The 18,136-nt window shown below is 40.0% G+C and overlaps 1 long non-coding RNA gene across 2 annotated transcripts; it reads right to left on the bottom strand.

The window, feature by feature from the left end:
* Nucleotides 1-659: 659 nt before the first annotated feature.
* Nucleotides 660-13,477, bottom strand: LOC113011166 (uncharacterized). Of its 2 annotated transcripts, none has more exons than XR_003270474.1 (4): nt 13,297-13,477; nt 11,220-11,300; nt 1,712-1,798; nt 660-831 (listed from the first exon to the last, which is right to left on the bottom strand). It is a non-coding gene; the product is annotated as an uncharacterized LOC113011166 (long non-coding RNA). The 2 variants fall into 2 exon arrangements; XR_003270473.1 differs by lacking the exon at nt 13,297-13,477 and adding an exon at nt 12,583-12,669.
* Between the last annotated feature and the right edge of the window lie 4,659 nt (nt 13,478-18,136).

The raw sequence follows: 18,136 nt of genomic DNA on the forward strand, positions 1-18,136 counted from the left end.
AACTAAAGCATCTTTAGGAAAACTTATGACCTATGCTGCAGCAAAGTGAGTGAATCCTTTGAATATAATTAGCAGCCAGATAAGCTACATAAGACAACACTGTGTGCTGTAACAGGAACAGGAAGTGAGACTGTCCCACACAGAGAAAAACAATTTAACACATAGGAACTACTTTTTGTTTAGTAGAAGTACCAATGTTAAAGATTGACATTTAAGAAGCTGCTACCAAATAATTTTCAGGTTATTATTATTATTTTTTCTGTAAATTGAACACCCTGCTGCTGGGTGGCTTCCCAGTGAAGATCAAGGTACCTTTTTCCATCGTGAAGTTGTTCGATGAAGTTTAGTAGTTTACAGCAACTGAAAAGGTTTCTGCTGCTGTGGTTTGATGCTTTTTTAAAAGAGTGACTGCATCAATTAGCTACAACCAAACCGTAAGAAGTCAAATTTTCCATGTGACATCTTGGTGAAACCCACAGAACCACGTGAGAAAAACATGAGAACAAAAGTTTATTAATATTGCAGAGAAACCAACTTACTGCTGTGAGAACAAGAGCAAAGAGTTAGAGAATTCATATTTGTATTATAAACAACAATTAACTTACAGTACCTATGGAATATATTAACATATTTTTTTAAATCATATGAGTCTACATAAATCAAAAAATACAAAGAAACAAAGAAACAAAACATAAAAAAATATGTTAATGAATAGTTGTACTCTTGAGGTGCTTGGGTGGCCAGCTATAGAGACTAGCAGCTGGACGTCAGTGGTTGGACTGGTGGACTACTTCAGTGAAGAGTAGATGACATCTGGTTCTGGTTTAAAATCTGAACACAGACACACACAATTCAAACAACAGGAAACACAATTACAAGATTTCTAGATTGGAGGTTCACTCCAGTCTCCACCTCAGTTCCAGTTCAGTTCATACTTTAAACCAGCTCACATAAATCACAGACCTTTCATACTGTGTGCACTTTAATTAAATACTGAAAAAAAATCCTCAAAACTGGAACCTACATAGCCGAAACAATTAGCTCTTAAACTAAACATACTTAATGATACGCTCTCACTCTCTGGAACACTGGAAAATAACTCAAAATGTTAGAAATATTCCAGTGTTAGAAAATCAGCTGTGCTCAGTGTTAGCCATTGTTAATCTTCAAAACTGACTAGGTTACTGTTAAACATATAACACTGTCAAAAGTGTTCAATTAACACTCAACAGTGTTATATTTATGTTTAACACTCTGGGGAGTGGACCCATAGACACTCTCTAGTGTTAATTTAACACTGGAGATTTTGCTGTGTATGCTTCAGTGTAGGAACAGCTTTAGTTTAACTTCACCCAAGTAATATGTCTTAAACCTTCACAATCACTGTGTGGCAGAATATGCTATTTCCACATTTAAACCAGAGCTCTTCTGCTTATTTTGAGAACAGCTTTTGACTCATTTGAATGAAACTGTGAGTTTGTGTGGTTCAAGTTACATTTAAGGTAATTTAAGTCAAATTACCTTAAATTAATTTTAATTCATTACTGGCTTCAGGATTTGTTTTGTACTTTATAGGAAAAAAAATTCTTTCTAAAATGATACCAGGAAGTTTTAAATCTGTACTTTCAGTCAAGATGTGGTTAACTGATCTCAGCATGGAAACCAGAAACACTTTTCTGTTTCCAAAGTCAGATATAAAGACCAGCTGTACCTCTTTTCATCTTTGGTGTGATGGTTATGTGCCCATAACTAACATCTTCAGCCCTTATTGCTGAGTAGATTACAACTGGATCCCTTTCTGCAGAAAGAAAGCACACACAAATTACAACAATTGCAACAGTATCAGCCCTGTTATCCTATATAATTACAGCTTTGGTAAAACTTTTTTCTTTTTTAATTTTCATTATGTAGCGATTAAATGGTGCTTTTCAGGGGTTTTTTTTCACTTCTTTGTGTGAAGAAGGACATGCACAACCACAAAGATGCCACCTTCTCTCAGCAGAGTCTGACACACTTTACCACAGAGCACAAAGCAGGAAGGTTCTCACAACATGAACACTGTTATTGGGCAAACCAGAACTCTGTGGTGAAAAGTCTCATCAACTTCAGACTACAATCAACAACAGGAAGTAGCTGCTGTGGTTTTACATACAGACCTATAAAAAGACAAAAGGACCCATTGTCTTACAGTTGTCACTTTATACGCTTCAAATAATCACAATCACCCAGCCAAAAAGTTGTACATGGGTCAAACTCAGGTAGCACACACATCTGCGCTGCTGTCTGCCTTGGCTTATTTGTGGTTCTCAGAGAATTTGAAACTAGAATAGGAGGCAGAGCCCCTGTTCTTTAGAATCAGGTTCCAGTTTAGATTCAGGAGATGGACATGATGTCCACTTTTAAAAGTAGGCTTTAATCTGTCATAGTCCCTGGATGTTATATCCAAGGTTCTGTGTTTTGGCATTTTTGGGATTGGCCAGCTCTTGGATTCATGTAATCATCTTGGGTGTATTTAACACAACTGCCTCATGTTTTAAAGTTAGGTGTAACTAAATAGTGTAGAAACTACATGATCTGCAGGGAGGGTACATTAATTTGTTCATATCACGGTCAATATGTGTAAGTCAATAATGAAGCAGTGCCAAATCTCACGATATCGCACGTGATTTCATCTAGCGTTGTTTTGATCGTGGGTGAGGAATGTTGCCATTTCAGTCAAGTCGAGCTGCCCCCTGTTCAGTTACAACAATTCAATTCAACAGTGTTAACTGCACCGTGGTGAGATTTTCATATAATTGTCTTAAATGTATTAAGGGTTGTAACGGTAAAAGATAAGGCTTGTCGTAAAACTGATTCTAATGACATTGTCCTATTCTTTCACAACAGAGAGTGAAGTAGGACCATGACAGCTCAAGCTATTCTCAGAGTTATCCTTGGACCAGACAGTTGTCAGAGGGTTTCTCCTGGTCTGCCTTCAACTGTCACTGAACTGGAGGCTGAAATAAAGACTCAGTGCAAAATAATGGAACCCTTCCGACTACAGTTCATGGACACACTTTTTGGCAATGAGTTTGTGAACTTAACTTCAATGGCAGAAATACAAAACAAAGCAACAATCAAAATTGTATACACATCCTGCCAACCTCAAGACCAAGGTGAAGACAGGTTTTCTTTTTCATCAACCAGTGCTCCTGATGACACATCTACTTGTGGTGACAGCACATCTTTCATCTCCAGAGTCTACATCATCACGGTCTTCATGGCCAGATTTGTTCTGCATTCCCCGTTTCATATATGATGCGGAAATTAAGCTTGCGAAGGCCCATGTAGCATTTAAAGAAAATGGTATGCTGCTGATCCCTGATCCAAAGCTAAAGTCCGACATTTTGCAGGGTTTAATCCAGGAGGTAGTCAAGCACACAGTCTACCCCACAGACAGTAAGTTTGACCAAGTTGCAGAGGCCCTTATCCTGAAGCATCCATGTTTGAAAGAAAAAGGTTCAACCAGTGGCTATGCGGGATGGAAGATGAGCCTCAAATACAAGTTAGCAAACTACCGCACACATCTCCGGAAAGTAGGATGTCCTGAAGTATGTGTGAATTCCTTGAAAAATAAGCCACCAGAGAAATGTCCCCCTGCTCTTGATGTTGAGCGCCCAAAGAGGGATGAAGTAGATTACTGCCCCTCTCTTCCACTCGGAGAAAGTGAACAGTCCCTTGAGAAGATGAGGGTTGAACTGCTTTCAGATGTGAAGACGCGCAACAACAGAGAGACAGTTATGGGTAAAATGAACAGAACATTTGCACTGAGAAGACAAGAAGTAATTTTTGATGCTTCCATGATCTGCAATGTACAAGAGAGATGGCTAGCTCTTTTTCATCCAGCAGAGGTAATGTAAGTGCTGAAAGGAGAATAACAATAAAAAAATGCCTCAACTAGTTGTGTCATAGATGTGTTGATGTGTAAAGGTAATGACTTTATTAGGATGTGTGCATAGCATAGCCCAGATGACTTATCATGCCCAGTACCTGCCATTATTGTACGATCTACTGTACAATATAAAGCGCCTTGAGGCGACTGCTGTTGTGATTTGGCGCTACATAAATAAAAGTGAATTGAATTGAATTGAAAATAATTTAATGTCATTTCAGATAAATGCGTTCAAATGAGTTCAAGCGCATCACAACCATGCCTTTACAGTCAAGGTTTCTGTCGCAGCTTGACTATCTCTCTGAAAGTCTGCTAAAGGTGTTTGTGATCAGGGTGTGATCAGATTTGTGATCAAAGTGATCAGGGCAGCAGGGCAAAAAGCTAAAGGATATAGCTGCCATGATGACAGTAAGAATTTTTAATGACTTTTGATGACTGGTAAAAAAAACTCAAGCGTTTTTGTCTTTGATCATCATTTGATCATCATCATTTCCTCTGTGCTACTGAAAAGTTTGAGTTCACTTATCTCTATTTTCTTTGTCATAATTCTTAAGGATGACATTTTTGCTCGTAGGGAGTCCCTAATCAAAGGACTATGCGTCTATCTGAATGAAAATCCTGACATCTTGGTGCAGGAGTACATGGTGAGTGTTGTATGAGTAGATTGTGGCTTTGCAACATTTCAAAATGTATTCAGTTAACCATAAATTTATCCTTGGACTAGGCAGGCCCAGTAGTCCTCTTTAATAATTTTGCAGAGGGATTCCAATACTGAGATTAAAACAACATGTTAAACTTGTCACACATGGGGTCCAAACATTCCACCTTTTCTCCATAGCCCCCTATTAGGAAAGTTGAAAAACATCCATATCACACCTCTCCCACAAGGTGAAAAAAATATTGTTCCTCTCACAATAGGGGTCACATTAGTGTGATACACCTCAAACCTGTGATTCTAGTGAAAGAAGGAAGATTCTGGTGGGAAGGGTACAGACCCTTCCCACCGGGTGTCGCAGGTTTGAGTCCCACCCGGTATCCAGTAAGGGTTGTGGCTAGACCCCCCCATGCTGAAACCAAGCCGTGGAATGGCATGGCAACGTCTGCAGCCTGTCCGCAGCTTGGACACAGGCAGTTCACTATATATTGTAGAGTGTATGTTACAAATAAAATTTGAATTCATTCATTTGTGCTGTCTGAAAAGGCCAGAATTGGGACTGGGATGCAGCCCTGGAGTGTAACAAGTCCAGGTTGATCATGAAAATCATCCAGGAATATACAAACACCTTCCAGAAAAATGAGGAGGAGAAATCAATCTTTACATCAGCTTTTGTCTGAGGAAAAAAACTGCCCAGCTGTGAGGCTGAAAGAACATCTAAAATCTTCTGAGTGACCTAACCTGGCTTGCTGGTGGGCCAGTGTCTGTCTAACAAAAATACTAATGCAGAGCTTGAATGCCCTTCATGTGAAATACAAGTTGTGCTTGAAGAAATGTTTTATCTTTAACCAGGACATGACTGAGGCCACTGCACTGAGTGCCATAGAGAAAACAACAGTGGGCATTTATGTCTCCAGAGACACACCAGGCAATTACTCTTTTGATGTTGGCATCATCATCGAGGCTGTGGTGGTTCTTAAGGATCTGGATAATGCGGCCATTGCAGTAGCCATGCTTTTCGGACTGCTTTACTCTGTCAACATGAGTTATCCATCACACCTTTGAGGTGATTCAGAAGGTGGTAATGGGATTGGATGCAACTGAACTCTCAAGAAAAGCGCAAAACTTTAAGACAAAACTGCTCATGTAAGCAATATTCACTGTTGCTGTGTTTAACTCTCTCACCGGTTCTCCTGCATTTTGGACGTTCAATACTTTGTAACTGCCATGTGAACAGGGCCTGTTTTGTTTTTTTCTTTTCCTTTTTGCTCTCTGTACAAGTTTTCTAATTGGCAGCATTTTTACATTTTGGTTTATTTGTTTTCAAAAGTGAAGAAATGTAGTTGTTCAGCCTAAGTAGTCCCATCATGGCTGTGTGAAACAGCATTTTAGGTTTAATTCAGTTGGCGTAAGATTGCTTTGATGGTTTCATGTGTTGAACCAAGATGTCGCAGTATGATCAGTGCTAGACTTTTTGACATTCACTGAATCACTGTTATTTCTGTGGCTCTTCAATAAAGGTTGAGACATGCAAGTAGTAGTTTTATTTTCTTTTGTTAGTAATTGTGCTAAAATGCATAATGTGAATTATAATGTTAATAGGAAGGTGTTTGCCAATCCAGTAATTTATTTTAGTGTTGATGGTTACTAACATTATGTCAAAGTATTTACATTTATAATTGTTAATTTGATCTTGACATCTTAAGCAGAATGTTTTGTTCTCTTTCAAGATGGTAACCTGTGTGGGGGAAAAAGCTATAAGGTCTCATTCCTATGCTGTCATTGACTTGACAAAACACTGAAAAACTGACAATCCTTAACTGCTGATTTAAAATTCAGTGAAGCTGTCAGTTTACAAATTTACCTTCTGTCACTGCAGTGAAATTAGACATTTTGCTTTGAAAGGTTACTAGTGGATACTGGCAACCATTGTGGAAGGGAACAATACAATTTGTTAAACAGCTTCTATTAAAGAAATGTGTATTGTGGGGCGATCGTGGCTCAAGAGTTGGGTGTTCGTAATCGGAAGGTTGCCGGTTCGAGCCCTGGCTCGGACAGTCTCGGTCGTTGTGTCCTTGGGCAAGACACTTCACCTACTGCCTACTGGTGTTGGCCAGAAGGGCCGATGGCGCGGTATGGCAGCCTCGCTTCTGTCAGTCTGCCCCAGGGCAGCTGTGGCTACAACTGTAGCTGCCTCCACCAGTGTGTGTATGTGAGAGTGAATGAATAGTGGCATTGTAAAGCGCTTTGAGGGGTCCCAAAAAGCGCTATATAAATGCAATCCATCATTATTATTATTATTATTATTATTATTATTATTATTATTATTATTATTTGATACTAGAACATAATATCAACTTGTTATACATCCAACAAAAGGGAATTTGGGTGGTTGTTACATTTCCAAAAGTCTAGCTTGTCATTTGAACAAAATAATGTCAGGTTCCTAGGGTAAACGCAATTAAATCATGTTGGATCTGTATGAAATTCAACATCTTTGTTTGTTCTCGTTCAGATGACATGATAGAATCTAGGAAGAGTGGTTAGTTGCCTGCACTCATGACATTCACAGGATCACACGAGATTCCACACCACAAGAAAAATCACTGGATTCATAAGAGGCAGACGACCATAAACACACCATGTGTTTGCTGTTGCTGTTTATTGTGCTTTAACCTGTCAAGGACGAAAACCTAAAGACAATTCTGCATCTAGCATTGCTCTGACTGACAGATCAGTGGCATGGTGGTTAGCGCTGTTGTCTCAGAGCAAGAAGGTCCTGGGTTAAAATCCACAATCTGGCGAAGTGTGCAATGGGTTTTCTCTGGTTTCCTCTACTGTTAAAAGTCATGCAGTGTAAATAGTTGCTTGTCTCTATGTGATAGACTGATGACCTTTCTAGGATGTACCCTATCACTTCTGGGTTATGCCACCCACCCTCAGCAGCCCAAACAATGATTGATGGATTGGAGGTTGTTGTAAATCTGCTGGATTTTGGGGGGAACATTATGTAATATGAATACAACATGTACTACAGACATTAGTTACATTTGTTTATTCAACAAGATTACCATTGGTGTAACAAACAAATATTTTACTAGTTAATGTAACAAGACTGACTTTTGATGTGCCAAAGTGTTTAATATAACATGAATTTAGATTGATTTAATTGGTCTAACTTGGTACAAACATGTTGGTAGAATTAAAATTCACATTAATCGGATGTTCATGTTAATATTATGTTACACTTACAAATATATATCGTGTTGAAACAACACAATCAAGATGGATTAATATAACATGATTTGTTTAGATGGACTATAAGTGGCAAGACAAAATTACGTTCATCTAATGTATTATTTTTGTGAGTGTACGAAGATAACATAGTATTTAAGTGACCAAGTAGTGTTGGGTTGAAAGTTACTGAACGGTGTTGGATTGAGGTGAGAAAATTATGAAGGATCAAATATTCCAAGGGCTGACATTACTTCATCCAAACATGTTTCATTCACATTGTAGCAACACAGTGCACAGGTTGATTGAATATGGATGACTTGTGTTGATTTAACTAAATTTTTTAAGTTGCTGCCGAAGCAAAACATCTGTGTGCAACCAATATCCACTATTGAATCAAGGAAATCTAACAACCTCTTTTTTTCAGTGTACTGCGCTGCAGTGGTTTGTATCATATCTATCTATCCATCCATCCATCCATCCATCTTCATCCGCTTTGTCCGGGGCCGGGTCGCAGGGGGCAGCAGCCTAAGCAAAGAGGCCCAGACCTCCCTCTCCCCAGCCACCTCCTCCAGCTTATCCGGGGGAATACCAAGGCGTTCCCAGGCCAGCCGAGAGATATAATCTCTCCAGCATGTCCTGGGTCTGCCCCGGGGCCTCCTCCCGGTGGGACATGCCTGGAACACCTCACCCAGGAGGCGCCCAGGGGGCATCCTCTTCAGATGCCCGAACCACCTCAGCTGGCTCCTTTCGATGTGGAGCAGCAGCTGCTCTACTCTGAGCCCCTCCCGGATGGCCGAACTTCTCACCCTATCTCTAAGGGAGAGGCCAGCCACCCTTCGGAGGAAGCTCATTTCTGCCGCTTGTATCTGCGATCTTGTTCTTTCGGTCACTACCCACAGCTCGTGGCCATAGACTCCAATTTGTGCATGTAAATGGAGAGTCCTCTTCACACACTATTATTATGGTGTTCCACAGGGTTCAGTGTTAGGACCAATTCTGTTTACATTATACATGCTTCCAATAGGCAGCATCATTAGAGGACATAGCATACATTTTCACTGCTATGCTGATGACACCCAGCTTTAACTATCTGTGACAGGTGAGACCTGAGTCTGGGAACCGCCCCTGGTGGGCTGAGCTGGTCTTTGCCCCTTTCATAAGCTCAGGTGTGGGCAATTAGGTATTCCTCAGCAAACCTGAAGCTGCGAGTGCTTGGTCCAAGCTGGGCAAGTTGGTGTTTTTAATTTCTTTCTATGAAAGCTTGATGCGGGTCCCCCTAAACTTCTGTTAGAATGGTAGGTTACACAAAAATGTACCAAAATGTACCACTTCTGGTTCTGGCTGTTGGCAGAGATTTACAGTTATTTGCACCCTTGTAGGTGGGAAACATTGAGAACAGTGACCACATTTATTAGGGCGTGACGTGAACATGTGGACAGGTAACGAAAACAATACAGTTGAGGGATATTCCTGCTGTGTTTTACTGTCCAGCGTAAGTCATCTCCTGCCTTTTATTTGCAAAGTACCGAGCTGCTGCTTTGCCAAGTGGATTTCTGGCTGCGGGCAAAGGACCCGACACATCAGTGTATTTTGATTTGTTTTAACCTGGTGTAAATCAATGGACTGTGATTGCTGCGGCTGTCGATTTTGTTTGTTTCTTGTTTTATTTTTCTGTATCAGTAGGCACCGTAGACATTGATTGTCTTTTAGTGTTTTACTCTTTTTGTATGTATATATTGTTGCAGACGGTGAAGGTGCTGCGTGAAAAACAAATCCTTTTTTTGTCTCGCCACTTTTGCATGCACAGCGGTGGGCCTGAGTGAAGACGGCACTGAAGATTTGCTTTTTTCTATAGTGTCACTGTTACTTTTATTTTGTATTAAAAATTAAACCCTTTTTAACTGACTGTGTGGCTCTGTCCCATTTTAAATAGGTGGCTACCACGGGTCACATATCCATGAAGCCAGATAAAACACACCATTTAGTTAAACTGCAGGAATGTCTTAAAGACATAAAGACCTGGATGGCCGCAAACTTTCTGCTTCTTAATTCAGATCAAACTGAGGTTATTGTACTCGGCCCTGAAAATCTTAGAAATATGGTATCTAACCAGATTCTTACTCTGGATGGCATTACCTTGGCCTCCAGTAACACTGTGAGGAACCTTGGAGTCATTTTTGACCAGGATATGTCCTTCAACGCACATATTAAACAAATATGTAAGACTGCGTTCTTCCATTTGCGCAACATCTCTAAAATTAGAAATATCCTGTCTCAGAGTGACGCTGAAAAACTAGTTCATGCATTTATTACTTCCAGGCTGGACTACTGTAATTCATTATTATCAGGATGTCCAAAAAACTCACTGAAAAGCCTTCAACTAATCCAAAATGCTGCAGCAAGAGTCCTGACAGGGACTAGAAAGAGAGAGCATATTTCTCCTGTTTTGGCTTCCCTTCATTGGCTTCCTGTTAAATCCAGAATTGAATTCAAAATCCTGCTCCTCACATACAAGGTCTTAAATAATCAGGCCCCATCTTATCTTAATGACCTTGTAGTACCATATCAGCCTATTAGAGCACTTCACTCTCGCTCTGCAGGCCTACTTGTTGTTCCTAGAGTATTTAAAAGTAGAATGGGAGGCAGAGCCTTCAGTTTTCAGGCCCCTCTTCTGTGGAACCAGCTTCCAGTTTGGATTCGGGAGACAGACACTATCTCTACTTTTAAGATTAGGCTTAAAACTTTCCTTTTTGCTAAAGCATATAGTTAGGGCTGGACCAGGTGACCCTGAATCCTCCCTTAGTTATGCTGCAATAGACATAGGCTGCCAGGGGATTCCCATGATGCATTGAGTTTTTCCTTTCCGGTCACCTTTCTCACTCACTATGTATTAATAGACCTCTCTGCATTGAATCATATCTGTTATTAACCTCTGTCTCTTTTCCACAGCATGTCTTTATCCTGTCTTCCTTCTCTCACCCCAACAGGAGATGGCCCCGCCCCTCCCTGAGCCTGGTTCTGCCGGAGGTTTCTTCCTGTTAAAAGGGAGTTTTTCCTTCCCACTGTCGCCAAAGTGCTTGCTCATAGGGGGTCATATGATTGTTGGGGTTTTCTCTGTATCTATTATTATAGGATACACTGTACAATATAAAGCGCCTAGAGGCGACGTTTGTCATGATTTGGCGCTGTATAAATAAAATTGAATTGAACTGAGTTTTCTAAACAGGAGCTAGAGATACTCAATCATTTATCAGCTTCTGTAATTCTTTTTTTTTTGTTCACTGAGTGAACCTGCCCTGAATCCCCTGCATGTTTTTTTTTTTTTTAAATGCTGCTGCTAAGCTGCTTACTGGGTAAAACAGACAGCAGACATGAGACAAACAAGAGCAGCCGTACCTCTTGTCCTTGACCTTGCTTTCTTGTTTTTGATGATAATTTGCCCATAACTGACGTCTTCTGTTCTCACTGATGAGCAGACTGCAGGGGAAAAACAAAGAACATCACTGACATAAATGGAATTCAAAACACTAGTATCATGTAAATATAAAAAAGTAATAATAATAATAATAATAATGGATTGGATTCATATAGCGCTTTTCAAGGCACCCAAAGCGCTTTACAATACCACTATTCATTCACTCTCACATTCACACACTGGTGGAGGCAGCTACAGTTGTAGCCACAGCTGCCCTGGGGCAGACTGACAGAAGCGAGGCTGCCATATCGCGCCATCGGCCCCTCTGGCCAACACCAGTAGGCAAGTAGGGTAAAGTGTCTTGCCCAAGGACACAACGACCAGGACAGAGAGCCCAGGGATCGAACCGGCGACCTTCCGTCGCATCCGATGCGACGGAAGCACATCCGTTAACCACTTGTTAACTAACAAGTAGTTAGTTAACAAGTGGGCTGAGTAAAACTAATCAGTAGAAGTTCACGTAATATGTTGTTTAATCATATCATTATTTATTCCTAACAACTCTTTGAGCAACACCTGCATTTGATTTAAAAGAAAATCATAAACGACTGCAGAGGTGTTAGCTTCTGTTAACCACATACAACAAACACAGAGGTCAGCATGCAAAGAACAGTGCTCAATAAGCACAATGTGGAAGTTTACGGACTTTAAAAACTTGATTAAGATTATCGAGTTACTAAAGTTTGAAGAAATAAATCAAATAAAAACATATCATTTAATGAATTGAGTATACATATAAACTTTAAAAAATGATTTTAGGGTTGAAGTCCAGTGTCAGATTAATAAAATGTTTGTTTTTCTATTACAACTAATAAAGAGATGAGCTAATATACCTTTAAATTGTTGTAGCACAAGGTACAGTTGGCTGCTCACAAGCTGTTAAAACTTGTGAGAAAGTTGTAGTGCTGTTGGTACATGCTTGATTTGATGAACTGTGTACTGTTGAAGCCATCGGTATTACCTCTGTTTGGTTGTTGAGGATTTGATATTTTACAGCTCTATGCATGTTGTCATTTTCTGCATTTTAATCATGATCTGGTAAAATGCTTTAAATTTAACAGTAAAATGTTTTAAAGTAAGGAGTCTAAACCTGGGCATAGACTGTGCGATTTCTGGCCCATTTTGAGACGATTTTTCAGTCGTGTGACCGCTTTGGGGATCGGCCCGGGTTTCGCCTTAATCGTGTTTCGTGCATCGTGCAGTGTACATGGGGTAATGAGAAGCGATTAACACCTCACGACCAGCTCCCGATCAACAATCATATGGTTGCAAGAAAGATCAAACCTGTTTGAAATCCTGTCGGCCGTCGTGAGTGTGTCAACGCAGCGTCTCACACTGCGCACGCGCAAACAAAAATGAAATCGAAAACACGGAGTAGCACGGCAGCGTGTGATCTGGACACAAGCGATGGAGGCACAACTTGTAGAACTTTGGCAAATTAATCTGAGCCTTTTCGATGTGGCCTCACAAAATTATCACGACCACAACAACCGTGAAAATAGTTGGATCTACACTGCTGCTCAATCACAGCTGCCTGATCAGTGTTTTTCATTAGCAATTTAGCAAAGTTGATGGTGGTGGTGTGTCTGTGTGAGTGAAAGACAGAGAGGGAGAGACAGATTTTGTGTTATGACCTTCATGTTATGGACGCACAGTGTGAGCACGCAGGTCAGAGCATCGGGCCGTATAGTATGGGACCCTGCATCGTGACCTACGAACTTCTCACCCCTGCGAGTCAATCGTGCAGTTTGAGCAGGAGCTGAATAACACGACTGAAAAAAATCGCACAGTGTCTGCCCAGCATAACTGGAACGTAACTCTAATAAAGGGTGAAAAAAATGCATGTGTAATTTGTGAAAATGTGAGTGCGGATAAATTGAAACGCAGAAAAAAAACATATATAAAAATAAATATGAGTGTATATAAATATAAATATAAATATATGAGTGGTGCGATTATCATAACCACATATCTGAAATGCAGTTTTCTGAGTCTCACCTGCAGGTTTTCTGTGAACACGTCGTCTCACCAGCAGAACCAGTAACACCAGTAGAACCACAAAACAGACTGATCCAACACATGACAACACAGAGAGAACAGGAGGAGAGAGTGATGGTGGAAGAGTGATGGAGGTGGAACCAGGAGGAGGTGTGGATGTAGCTGGAGGTGTGGATGTAGGTGGAGGTGTGGTGGTGTGTTCCCCTAAAATAAAACAAACACAGTCATTAAGTTGTCGTCACATTGTGAATGTTGAAAGCTGCAGAAACACAGACAGGTGAGTGTGTCACCTGTGACAGTGATCCAGCTGGATGGAGACTCTCCATGACCGCTGATGTCACACTTGTAGAGGCCTTCATCAGACCTGGAAACATGCTGGATGGTCATGTGACCTGTAGGCTGCTTCCTGATGAGGGAGCCATCTTTATAGAAAGCAGCTGGGAGGTTGGAGGGAGTGGTCTTTGTTTTACAGAGCAGAGTGACGTCATCTCCCTCCATCACAGGGAGGACAGGACTCTGCAGGATCACTGATCCACCTCAACACAGAGACAAACTACAGCATTTCATCCATTTACACACAGCTTCATCAACACTAACTCCACACACTCAGCTTACCAGTGACTGTCAGGTTAACCATGTTACTGATGGGACCCTCTCTGGACTCACACCAATAAACTCCACTGTCCCATGGAAAAACAGTGATGTTACAGGTCAAACCAGCTGGTTTTCCCCACCCATCTCCACATTGAGTCCTCTGTCTTGCATTTGTGTTTCTCCTCAGAGTCCATCCAGCAGAGCTGTCGTCCTCCTCACAGCTCAGAGACACAAAGTCTCCTTCAAAGAACTGAGAGCTGCTGGGACTCACAGTCAGACGAGCTGTGAGGGTTAAAATGAAAAACTGATGATCTGTTAAACTTTTGACCAAACAATTGGTGAATAGTCCTTAATTCCATCAGGTTTACATCATATTAAAACATGAACCCAATCAGGTCATATCAGTGAACATTTCTCAGGTTTAAACTTTGACAGAAGAAGGTTACTGACCTTGGTTTGTTGTGCAGCTCAGCAGTGAGATCAGAACTAAAGAGAAATGACACTCAGGTTGATTTGAGGTGAACATAAAGAACAACTCCACACAAACAGAAGTACCAGTGTACCTCTGTGAGCTAAATAGCTCATGTTGTTTTTAAACTATTATTCAATAGACTACAGCCCTGTTAGGTATATATACTAAAGTCATGTGTCCACTGTGCAGCTGTGTTGATATAATGAGTGAATGATTTGATCTTTTCACTGCCTGCTGTGTTTCCTCGACTCCTGAGCAAAGATAAAGAGTCAGTTCAGACCTGCAGTTGGTCCTCGTGGTGTTTGAACTTGAATTCAGCCTGATTTGTTTTTCATGTCTTCTCCTCCATCATCAGTTATCAGGAGAGCAGACAGTCAAAGTACAAGAATTCAAACAAACACAGAGATTCTACTTACAGAGCAGACACAGCACAGATGTTTCCTTCATCGTCCTTCTCACTCATTTGAGCTTCTTTTCATTTCTGTCACTGACACCAAGTAAAGCCCGCCCTCTTCCTCTGAGCACTTTTTCCCCTTTTTTACGTGACTTATCTTTTACCCTTAAAAAGACACAACATGCAAGTGAGAAAGTTTTTTGTTGATAAAACACTTTGAATTAAAACATTAAACATCAAAAACTTTCTATACAAACAAAAAACAGTAAAAGAAGAGCGTACATAAAGGGCTAAATTTATGATGCTCTCAAAACATGTCTCTCTTCTCTGAAAAGCTGTCTGACAAACCCCTTTGAATCAAAGCAAAAAAAAAAGACCTCTTAAACATGAACATACATCACCTTCAGTGAGAGACGGGGATATGAGCTAAAACAGTAAACTCCAACCACAATCTACTAAAGTCAGTGTTATAAAGCAGAGGAGAATAAGAATAAATAAGGGGAAGAGAGAGAGCATTTTTGGGTTCCGTTATACACAAACATACTGAGATTAACTGAAGTGAATTATTTTTCTACTTATTATTATGTAACAGGCCCCTGAAAAGAGAGCTGCCAACAGTTATGTTTGATCACAACAACAAAAAAATAAATGAGGTGGAATCACTGACAGGTAGTGTGAGATCAATAGGTAGGAGGTGCCCCCTTGTGGCACAATTTAGGATGGCACAAAAATAACAAGAAATGATTAAAAAAAAATGTGACCACACATGTAATCAAGAAAAAGAAGAATTTATTTTTAAGGCTAATCAGGAAACGGCCTACAGGTCACATGACTATCCTTACTCCTGTCCTGACTTTTATTATGTAATCAAAGCTTCATTTAGTGTTTTATTTTTTGGGTTTATATTTATTGTTGATTTAGTTTCTTAAAATGTTCTATAGAAGAAACCTTTAACTGGACTTGAGATATTGTAATGATACAACGGTTGTTTTGTTATAAAGTAATTTAAATGCATTTTACACTTGCACTTTTAAAAAGGATCAAACTCTAGGTTTTCTGCTTTAAGTACTTTCTGCCTTCTTTGTCTGTGACATAAAAATGAATGAGCAGGAGGCTGCAGGAGGAGCTATAATCACTGAGGTGGACCCTTCATAAGTGTTTTACCTGCAGTGGTTGAAAACCATCGGGTATAGCCGGAGTGGTTCTTTGTCTGACGCCCACCCAATTTACAAACTCCTGACATGTTCCTGCTCTGGTGGACTCATTCGTTTACAGTGAAACATCCTTGTTACAGACTCAGATCTGACTGTGATCTCTCAATCTGCTCCAGGACAGAGACAGCGTCAGGATTATTTGAGTCTTACTCTTGCTGATTTCTGCTCAGAGAAAATCTGCTTCAACAGCCAGAAGAAACAGGTGACCAAAGACTTGATTAAGACCACAATACAGTACTATTTTTTATAGTAGAACTTTATTAGCAAAATTTTATGAAAAGCTTAAAAAAAAAAAAAAAAAATGTAACCAGCTCTTCAAATATTTAAACTGAAGTAACAACCATCCAGAAGATTGTCCTCTACTGAAATGTAAATTTATAAAGAGTTTTGCAGTGGGGGGGGGGGGGGACACCTGAGCTCTCACTGAACTCATGAATACTGATCAGAAAGCAAACTGTGAACAGAGTAAATTGCTGACATCAATGGAAATAAAAGTTGCCTTCAAACAAATTGAGTCAGAAACAGAATATGTTGCTGCTCATGCCTATTCGAGAGAAACATACACGGAATAGTTATATAACAGTTTTATATCATATAACAGAATGTTTGGTTTGGAAATACTCCCAAATATTTCAAATGTGATGATTTATTAACTTTTGTTTGAAAATATGAGCTAATGTGTGTTCCACACAAATGTAAAGAGTAGAACATGCTAACGTCACAAACACAAATCTGACATAATTTTTTCTCTACAAACTAATTTAGCTGCCTGAGACCAAACATACAATCAAATGATGAAGAACTGTGTGTGTTTGAAACCACACATCACCAAAACGGAATACTACTACTAATAATAATAATGTACAATATTACAATAGATCAGAAGCCATATTTGCTCAGTGTTAGCAGTAAATTGATAACAATAGATGTAAAGAACATGAAATGCTAACAGTAAAGTGTAGGCAATAACATTTTTTCAACACATTTTCATTATTCTCTATCTTTTCTCTTATTCCATAAACTTCTCACCCTGCAGATTAAAAATGTCCTTGATTAATTTCCTGGGACTCTCCCACAGATGGTTGAGAATATATAATTTTAAATAATTATGGTTTCCAATTTTCAGTTGATGGATTTGCTGGTCCTGGTGCTCCATCTTTTTTCTTCTGTTGAATGTCTGTTTTTTTTTCCTTTTTACTTGAGGGACGGTTAGCTTTTTATTTAACCATTGCCTGTGAAATGAAGCAGCTCTTTTGCTTTTCTACTTGGAATCTATTGTTTTACTTTCTTCAGTAAGATTCACTTCTGCTTTTTTGCCATAATGATGCAAGCTGCCATTAAACAGCATTCTTATGTAAAAAGCTCTGAGACATTTAAGTTCTACTGCACTTCAAGAAGGGCTGGTATGAATCCGGACACTGTTGTTGTTTATGTTTTCAGTTGATCAATAATCCAGAAACAATAAGCACAATGGGAACACTCAGACCAACTTTCAGTCCAACAGGTCCATCCTCTGTGTCTCTATGTCATCTCTGTGTCTACAAAGACATTTCAAACTTGCTGATGTTCATCAGGATGCTAGTTAAAATCTCGGTTCTGTCGTTTATGTTTTCTGTAGATCAGAAAACCAACAACAGCAGTAATAAGAAGAAGAAGCAGCACAGCAGAAACACTCAGACCGACGATCAGTCCAACATATCCTCCTGCAGGTGAGAAACAGGTGTGAGGTGTCAGCTGTCAGGTAGGTGATGAGTGAAGAACAGAACAGAATCCATTTCCTCTTCAAACTGCTGTCAGACATTATCTACTGCACTCTGATCACATCACTCAGACCAGCTGCTTTCTACAAAGTCTCATCAACAACATCTTTAGAAACAAACATCAACAACCAGGAAGCAGCTTCACCTCTGATCACACACACACTCAACTCTACTCACTCACCTGGAGGATCAACATGAAGGTAGATGATGCTGATGACCTTCAACGGTTGTCTGACTCTCAGGACGACACAACACTCGTATGTTCCAGTGTCATCAATCGTCACATTCTTCAGAATCAAAGACACGTCTCCATCCTTCATCTGTCTGTCCTGCAGATCCACCCGGTTCTTAAATGATGGATGCTGATCGTCTGGTTCAAATCGACCATCCCTGTACAAAAGCACAT

The sequence above is a fragment of the Astatotilapia calliptera genome, chromosome 3 (assembly GCF_900246225.1).
Source record: "Astatotilapia calliptera chromosome 3, fAstCal1.2, whole genome shotgun sequence".
Lineage (NCBI taxonomy): Eukaryota > Metazoa > Chordata > Actinopteri > Cichliformes > Cichlidae > Astatotilapia > Astatotilapia calliptera.